The sequence below is a fragment of the Spea bombifrons genome, chromosome 10 (genome assembly GCF_027358695.1).
Source record: "Spea bombifrons isolate aSpeBom1 chromosome 10, aSpeBom1.2.pri, whole genome shotgun sequence".
Taxonomy (NCBI): Eukaryota; Metazoa; Chordata; class Amphibia; order Anura; family Pelobatidae; genus Spea; species Spea bombifrons.
The window spans coordinates 23,669,051-23,679,348 of NC_071096.1; positions in this window are offsets into that span (position 1 = coordinate 23,669,051).

Consider the following 10,298-nt stretch of genomic DNA (forward strand, 5'->3'; position numbering starts at 1 on the left):
GGGCTGCAACAATTATTTTCATAATCGATTAGTTGGCCGATTATTTTTTCGATTAATCGATTAATCGGATAAAAAAAATGAATGTACATTATTAAATTATTTTAAATAAATGAAAAAACAAATTATGTTAAATACAAACAGCAGAATAAAAAAAACTTTGATAAAATGCATTTCTTGTCTTTATTTCCCAACCAGCCCCCCAATTTAATCACATTTGAGCCCAGGCTTGCCACGCTGCCTCCCAGACATGCCACGCTGCCTCCCACATATGCCACGCTGCCTCCCACATATGCCATGCTGCCTCCCACATATTCCACTCCATGCTGCCTCCCACATATTCCACTCCACGCTGCCTCCCACATATGCCACTCCACGCTGCCTCCCACATATGCCACTCCACTCTACCCCCACATATGCCACTGTGCCTGATATGCCTTATACCCCCAGACATGCCACACTGCCTCCCAGACATGCCACACTGCCCTCCCCACATATGGCTTATATACCGTATATGCCTTATACCCCCCAGATATGTCACTCCATCCTCCCCAGATATGCCTTATACCCCCCAGATATCTCATAGTCCCCTCATAGAGTCATAGACCTGTTCACAGCACACTGACACTATACTTTTATAAATAAGTACTGGGTTAATCTTCACTGCCCCCAGGATTTAGATTCCCCTCAGTTTGCCCCCCTTTACCTCTAACTGCGCCTTAAGTTAACTTTATTAAATTAATTAAATTAACCCTCAGTCCTAAACACCCCATTAACCATAACTACCCCAAAATTAACTCTACATCCCCCATCAAACACAACTACCCTAAATTAACCCTAAACACCCCATTAACCACAGCATCCCCTAAATTAACCCCAAACACCCCATTAACCACAACTGCCTCAAATTAACCCCAAACACCCCATTAACCATAGCTGCCCCTAAATTAACCCTAAACACCCTATTAACCATAACTGCCCCTAAATTAACCCTAAACACCCCATTAGCCATAGCTGCCCCTAAATTAACCCGAAACATCCCATTAACCATAGCTGCCCCTAAACATCCCATTAACCATAACTGCCCCTGAATTAACCCCCACCTCCCCTAACTTTCAGCAGCCCAAATATAAATTTTATACTTACAGTTAGATGAGTGTCACAGCCATGTGGTTCTGGCCTTCTGGGAGAAGGAAGGGGCGGGGCCAGTTGTCACAGTGATTACAGGGAGGGACTTGTAAGTAGGAGTTGCTGCTGTGAGACAGACTAAACGGATTATATAATGAGGGGTATTTTCAGAGCAGAGAAAAAACCCTCATTTTATAATCGATAAAAATCGATTCAACTAATCGATAATGAAATTCGTTGGCAACGATTTTCATTATCGATTATTATAATGTAAGAAAGTAATCAAAAAGTAACCTTATTTAATGTTTGCCAATAGGGAAGTGCCTCAAGCCTCTACAGGTTTTCACCTTTCAAATTATTGTATGGTAGGCATCCCCGGGGGCTACTTGACATAGCCAAGGAAACTTGGGAACAAGAAGGTAGTTCATATTGTAGCATCATTTATCACATACACCAGATGCAGGACCGTATGGCAGCCATTATGCCCATAGTAAGAGAACATATGGAAAAGGCCCAACAGGATCAGGAGAATAGTTAAAACAGCAATGCCAGGTGTGACGGTTCCTAGAGTCACCCTACCCCTCCGCTATCGTTGCCCTGACTCCCAAAGTCCCCTCAGTTAATGTTATCTTGTGACATGAAACTCTTTAATGTGTTATTAATAAAAATGTAATAAAATTTATATTATTTCCTATTTTTGTAAAAGTTTGCACACGGCACACTAAGGTCTGAGAAATAATCTAATAAAGATAATGTGTGCTCCTTATCTCCCAGACTTAGTGGTGCCGATGTTCTGTTGTATTGTTCCCCCCCCCTTGCGGTTTCCCTTGCTATAAAAGGCGACACCTGTCCCATAATAAACAGTTATTCCTTTTGTTGTACCTAGTCTTGCCTGGTTATTTGGGTACTGGATAGCAATATCCCTTTACTTTGCTTGGGTATATTGCCTATGGATTGCGGGAAATTATTGTCCTGAAGGGAGAAGTAGCTCTTGGCGGAGGTCCCTGGTTGGTCCGTCACACAAGGGTTCGGGTGTTTCAGCCTGGTGATAGCGTCCTGGTCCCTACTGTAAAAAATAAATTCCTAGGAACCTGGCATGGACCATATAAAATTATTGAAAGGGTGGGAGAAGTAAGTTACAGGGTAGGACAGCCAGGAACTGGTTATATATATAGTTTTTATAGGTGAAACTGAAAATAGTTCCTTTTTTCCTAATTTTCCCCAGATTTTTACGTATTTTTCATACTAAATGATGCTGTATATATATATATATAATTATACATCGCTTTTTGCAAGCTATATTCTTGCAAATTAGTAATGCTCAAACTTAGTGCTCACAGATTCCAGAACCACCCCACAAAAGTATATTCTTTTGAAAAGCACACAACCTAGGGTCATTCTACCACTTTTTCATTACGCCACTTTCCCACATACCTTTTCTTAAATATTAGATAAGAAGCATGTGCATTTTTCACGCCATTTCCTCACAGGATAAGTACAATTGCTGAAATGGCAAGAATGTCCTCAAGACAGACAGGATCAAGTCCTGGCCACGCATGCATCACAGAAAATAGATGATGTTGCTGACCTTCTAAGAACTATGGCCACGAATCTGTCACCAGCTGTCTCACAAGGAGCTTCATCTGACTAATCCTGACTTCCAGTACCGGACCAAGGACACCCAAAATGCCACTGCAAGAAAAATATTCTGGTGATTCACAAGAGTAGAGAGGCTTCTTGAATCAATGTTCCTTACACTTCGGTACCCATCCTCACACTTTCTCCTCTCATTCCAACAGAGTGACATTTATTATTAATTTTTATCATACATTTTTTTGTAGCAAAATTCCTCCATTCTAGAAGACGCTGACGCATTCATTCAATGCTGTGAGATGCTTGAGGGAGACATGAGACTGCTGAATGTAATTTAATGGAAATTCAACAAGGAAGGGAAAATGTAGCCCAGTATGATGTTGAATTCCGCACATTAGCCTATGAAACTGATTGGAATGATAGTGCCTTGAGATCTGCCTTTTGCAGCAGTCTAAATGAGTCATTGAAAGATGCTCTTACCTATTCTGACCTACCTCATGATCTGGAAAATGTGATTGCGTTGTGTCTGTGGTTGAAAGCCGCAAAAAGTAAAGACGGTTTGAATGAGACAAAGACTATTGTTACACCTACATCTGCTGCTAGGTATACATAAATAATGTTTGGAAACATAGCATAGCAGATATGGATCAACGGAATAACACACAAACCTAGTTTTGCAGGTATAGATGAATTGGAATTCACATAAAAACTCAGCATTAAAGGTATAGATAACCTGACCAGCACCCAGATAACACACATAGGACTTGCCATCTTTGTCCCCAAACAGCCCGTCTTATGCCATCTTTGTCCCATAAACACCCTGCCTGTGCTGTCTTGGTCCCCAAGGCTCAAACACCCTGCTTGTGCCATCGTTGCCTTTCAACAAATCAATTATACATCTATGATATACACAAATACTTTTACAGCCACTCACTGATTCACACTTTCATTCACATAATTCATTCACACAATCATTTATTCTCTCACTGATTTACACAAATCATTTAAACATATTCATTCATTCGCAATTAATTCTCTCCCTCATTCAGACAATTCATCCACACATTATTTCATACTCTCGCTCATTCAGACAATTAATTCAGACAATTCATCCACACATTAATTCATACTCACTCATTCAGTTATCCACACATTAATTCATACTCACTCATTCAGACAATTCATTCACACATTAATTAATTCATTCTCTCACTCATTCACACAATTCATCCACACATTATTTCATTCTCTCACTCATTCACACAATTCATCCACACACTAATTCAATCATTCTCTCACTCATTCACACAATGCATCCACACATTAATTCATACTCTCACTCATTTCAATATTCTTACAACCTCCCCCCCTATTTCTCACTATCTACCCCCTCTCCCTCCCTTCTCATTTTCTACCCCCTCTCCCTCTCTTCTCACTTTCTACTCCCTCTCCCTCCCTTCTCACTATCTACCCCCTCCCACTTCCTTCTCACTATCTACCCCCTCTCTCTTCTCACTTTCTACATCCTCTCTCTCTCCCTTCTCACTATCTACCCCCTCTCCCTCCCTTCACACTATCTACCCTCTCCCTCCTTTGTAATTTACCTTACCTTCCAGAAGTCATGCGGTGTGAGCGTGAGGCCTCTGTCCCCCTGCTCTGCCATGGTGCATGCAGCTTCACCGCTGAGCGCCGTAATATGATGCTGGGAAGAAGGTAAGTTTGGGATCCAATTGTGGCTCTCTTTTTTTCGGCTTTTTGACTCACAAGTAATACTTTACATCAGTTTGCAACAAAGCACTGCAGCACTTTAAGAACTTAAAGGCACCTGAGGATTATCTTCCCAATTACGATCATCCAGAAGCCTTGAAGTGTATCAGCTTTATGGCCTGTTAGTATACGTTTGAGTGTGCTCACCTTCCTGTAAGTGTAATCTTTTTTATTTTATTACGTTTGGGGGAGATACTGCGCAATCTTGTCACTTCTCTCTATCACTATTATTATTATCTTTTATTTATATGGCACCAACGGTTTACGCAGCGCTTAATACAATTTTTTCATACATATTTTCAAGGGGTATGAAAAGACAAGAATTGACAGACTAAGACAAACCGATACATTAGGTGGAGAGAGCCCTGCTTGCAAGCTTACAATCTTGAGGGAATGGGGTGACAAACATAAGGCACAGAGAAAGGGTGAGAGGTAGTGTGGTGGTTGTATCAATGACAAGGAAGTTCTAGCAGCTAAAATGGTATGCTTCTCTGAAGAAGTGGGTTTTGAGATGTTCCTTGAATGTTGGGAGGGAGGGGGAATGTTGAAGGTTTGTTGGGAGTAGATTCCAGAGATATGGGGCAGCTTGAGTAAAATCTTGTAGATGGGAAAAGGAAGAGGTGATAAGTGAGGAGAGCCTTAGCCCATGGGAAGAACGTAGGGATCGAGTAGGAGAGTATTTGCTTATGAGGGCAGAAATGTATGGAGGAACAGTATTATGGAGGGCCTTCTATGTTAGTACCAGGATTTTAAATTCAATTCTAAAGGTAATTGGGAGCCAGTGGAGGGTTTAACAGAGTGGGAAAGCAGAAGAGGACAGGTAGATTTGGGTATCATCTGCATATAGATGATACTGGAGGCCAAATGAGTTGATTAGTTTGCCAAGAGATGAAGTATAAAGAGAGAACAGCAGAGGGCCAAGGACTGAACCTTGGGGGATGCCAACGAAAGAGGAAGGGACGATGATGTCTTGCCAGAGAAGTTGACAGAGAAGGAACGGTTAGACAGATATGAGGAGATCTAGGAGAGAGCTGTATCTCCAATGCCTATAGAAGCAAGTGAGTCTAGAAGAAGGTGGTGATCAACAGTATCAAAAGCAGCAGAGAGATCCAATAGTATTAGAATAGAGAAGTGGCATTTTGCTTTGGCAGAGAGCAAGTCCTTTTACTTTTACTTTACTTTTGTTAGAGCTGTTTCAGTAGAGTGAAGGGGTTTGAAACCAGACTATAGTGGGTAAGGCGATTATACACAATCCGTGTATTTGAGAAGAGTTTGAATATCACAGATTAATTGTGAGTGCAATACCACTGATTGACAAATCATACTTTTTATTACCGGTTACACTATTTTTATTTATATTTGTTGGTAGAGGACAAGTCACTCAAAGTCACTTTTACACGTTGTTTGTACCGGTACCCTTGTCATTTCTCTTGCAGATGATAGGAACATGCAGCCCCGTGGAGCAGGACTAAATTCCTGCCACATTATTGAAATTGAAAAAAAAAACATGTATAATAAAGGGACTTGAGAATTGTAAACCAAACTTATGCTTATTGTGTATATATCCTACAAATAATGATTCATGTGAATCCACAAATCAATCTATAAAACAGAGAACATGAAAATAAGCATAATCCTTGCCATTAAAGACAATAATTTGCAACATACCACTAAGATACTGATAGTAAGCGGAGTATTCCGCACCCCGAAACTTTGCCACACGTTATGACCTTGACTATGTCACCCAAAGATGATTACAATGAATGGACATCTGCAAGGCCTTGAACATTAGTGACAAAGTAAGATTGTGACACGAGCTGTGTCATACAAAAACTAAGTCATGAAGAAATTATACTCTTTATATTATCATAAGCCTATAATAGTAGTAGGGCACTGGGCCTTGGTGGCAGACACTGGCAGATGATGGCCATGCTCCATGGAGCAGGACTGAATTCCCACAACATTATTGAAAATGCCCTCCCAGAGTAAATACTGTCAAAGAGAAGGAGCAGCAGTAGTAGCAGTAATGGGCCTGGACAGGCAGACACTGGCAGATAATGGACACATGCATTCCCATGGAGCAGCACTGAATTTCCACAATATTACAGAAATTTAAAAAATGTTCCCCAAGAGTAAGGATTGTCAAAGAGGTGCAGCAGATGCAGTAATAGGGCAATAGGCCTGGGCAAGCAGACACAGGCAGATAATGGGGACATGCAGCCCTGTGGAGCTGGACTAAATTTCCACAATATTTTAGAAATTAAAGAAAAATGTTTCCCCAGAGTAAGGGCAGCCAAAGATATGCAACAAGAATGTCTCTCCAACGTTTTAATTATTTTTAAGGGCCAACTTGCCCTTACCCTTTGGGTCACAGTGGTTGCCAGCACGGACTCTGGGGTGTCCATGATGGCTTGCATGCGAGTTTTCAGCTCCTCTACCAGCCTACTGGTCGGCTTCGCAACCTCCACTTGTAATCTTTGCCTGGAAAGACCTAATTTTGTTCCAGCAAGTCATGCATTTGTTGTTCAAGGTAGGTCAGTAAGGGGATGACCTGGCCCAAAGTAGCACTGCACTGTCTGTAAATGTCTTCAGGACCACCACCTGCCCTGTTTATGCCATTTCCCTCTGCCCAATGGGCTCTCCTCAGTGCTCTCCTCAGAGGGCATGAGTAACATGAGTAAAAATATCTGCTCCATCATGTCCAGGGTGAAGTTTCAGCAGGTGACTACATCCTGGCGTAGACAGTGATGGGGTAGGCCTGCCTTCTCCTGCTCCTACCTCAGTTGCTTGCTTCCCTTCCCGCTGTGGTGAAAATGCCCTGCATCCTGTCATCCAATCTACTGCACCAGCATCTTCCCGGCTGCCCTTCTGCTCCTGTTTCTCCTCATCATCATCCCATGTGCCTCTGCCTACACCAGCTATAGTGGTTCTGATCTTGGCCTCTAAATATTTGGGCAACCACTAGTGTGCTGTCAGTAAGGGACTGCTGCTTTGATGTGCCCCTTAAATGGAAAGCCCCAAAGTGTTCTTGAGTAGGCTGTTGGAGTGGATGCCTGTGCCTTACCTGCCTCTGGAAATCAGTCACACTCCTCGAGAAGGCTGAGGCCTCACCACTCCCTTTGCTCTGGCAGCTGCTGCTGCTGGTGGTGGCGGCTGTTGTGGGTTTGCTGTTGTTGCCAATGCCTTCAGTTTACCCTTGCAGCAAAGCTTCACTGTGGTGTGTACATAGGTGTTGATTCATCCCAGAATTGGTAAAATGTCCTTTGACACCTTACAACACAACTTGCACTGTGACCATCTCCCAGAGTCTCAAAATGCTCCCATACTTTAGTACAACGTTGCCCACCAGAGGAGGTAGCAGTGGTATTAGTGTTTTTTGTCCTTTTTTCCCATAAGTTTACTTGTTATGGTTGTGGTGGGGTTGCCAGAGCATGAAGGGGAACCAGTTGCATAGTTACGCTGCATGCTGCCTCTGCACATGGAAGAAAGAGCACATTTAACAGAGAATTGGAAGATGTGTTGCTTGACTCCTCCAAGTCTGGCTCATAATCTAAATCTAGGTCATTGTCGTACCTAGAGTATTTGGCACCTGGGGCGGATCCTGTAAGTGGCAACCCCCCCCCAACAAGAAATCTGAAAAAATAAATTAATAACTTATAAGTAAAATAAATACGTTTAAATAACATTTACTGAACATATAATAGTGCTTTCTTTAATAACCCCCCCCCCCAAAAAAACAACAAACACAGGTCCAAAGTGACTACTGTATTTTGCAAAGGTAAATGGATTTACATCCTGTTCCTTCGAGCCTTCATTTCTGCAAACTGATCAATGACATCATCAAAGCTAATCTTCATTGCATATTCATGTTCAATTGAAAGTATGGCAAGATTTGTCAACCTTGTCTCACTCATGGTGGAACGGAAGAAATTTTTTATCAATTTTAATTTTGAAAAACTTCTTTCACATGAAGCAATGGATACACAGAGAGTCAAAAAGAATCGTAGACACAGGGACAAGTTTGGCAGAGATTCACAAAAATTCCATTTCACAATGAACTCTAGGAACTGCACTGTTGTCCATTTCGTTGCTTCTTCAAAGCTGATTTTGGCAGCTTCCAAATGCCTCCGAAGGCGTTCAATTTCCACATAGATGTCTTCATCTGAAAATTCGTCAATCTCACTCAATTTTGGAGTATAATTCCGAAGATCCTTTTCTGTTGTAACAACCAAAGAGTTTGGCTGAATAATCCCAAAGATTAAAAGGATTTTTTTCCATTGCCTTAGAACGAATTATCAACTCCTGATGAAACCTATCAAGGCACTCAAACATAGCTCTTTTAATTTCCTCTGGCAATGTGAGACCAGCATCTTTTGCCTTCTCGCCTGGCATTGTTTTCCTGAGCTTTACTCTCCCTCTTCTCTCCATAGAAATGTTCATTTCCTCACACATTTTAGTTGCATAACAAATGGCCCTCTCCACAATTTCATTTCTTTGATTTGCAAGAAACAATTTCAGTGCTTGTAGCTTCACAACTGACTTTTCAAGAGTAATTCCCACTGTTTGTACATACTTTTGTGTGATATTAGTTTCTTTCAGAACTTCACACCAGAAAGGAAGGTAACACAAAAATGAAAAATCACATACAGCAGCCAGCAATGTCTGAGCTGATCCTCTTGTGTCCACATTTTCTTGGGGATTACACAGGATTTCAATGGCTGAAGTCAATTTTTCAAAATTTGCCCTCACAGGTTTCACAGCATCATAATGTGCACACGATCCTGTCTGGGAAAGTCTTTTCACTGTCATGCCTACATTCTCCATCAGCAGTTCCCAACAATGAGTGGAAAATGAAAAGAAGGAATACAATCTCTCCAATGTTCCAAAAAAAGTCACACAGGAAGCAACACTTCCAAATGAGTGCACCCCACAAAGGTTCAGAGAATGGTTTGCACAAGGCCAAACAAAGCCTTTGGATTAATCTCTTTTATCTTTGCCTGAACACCACCATGAATTCCTGCCATAGTTGCAGCATTGTCGTATCCTTGACCACGGCAAAGGCTTATGTCCAATCCATCTTTCTCCAGATATTTTAGGATATTTTCTGTGAGGTCAGCAGCAGTTTTTCCAGCAATAGGGAAGAAGCCCAAGAAAGATTCCTTTACTTCAACATGGTCACCTTCAATGTGGACATATCTAATCACCTCACACATCTGATCAGTGTGGGACACATCAGGGGTGCTGTCAAAAAGAATCCCAAAGTACTTTGCTTTCTTGATGTCAGCCACTATTTTCTCTTTCACGTGATTCCCCAGGAGACAAATGAATTCGTTCTGAAATTTTGGAGACAAATAGGAGTACATTCTCTTCCCAGATGTAATAGAATGTTTAAGTCTTATGAAATGTTCCTTTAAAACTGGATCATAATTTGAGAGCAAGCCTACCAATTCCAGGAAGTTTCCTTTGTTTGCTGATGCCATGGTTTCTCTATGACCACGAAAAGGTAGATTCTGGCGAGCCAGAAACAAAGTTACATCCAAGAGGCGATGCAAAATATCCCTCCATGTCTTTTTCATTTTGTCCATAGTTGTTTGATGGACTTGATCAATGCATTTATGTAGCTTCAATCCTGCTCTCAAGGTCTTCCATTTCTCCAAGCATGTAAGATGCAGTTCAGAAGCCTCATGATCAGGCACCCTTGGGTTCAGTTTCCACCACACTTGAAACCCAGTGACAAAACTGGAAGTTCTGGTTGTGTCTTCATTAAGAGCAAAAAGTCTGCAGCAAAAACAAAACAAACTTTCTTTTGAAGG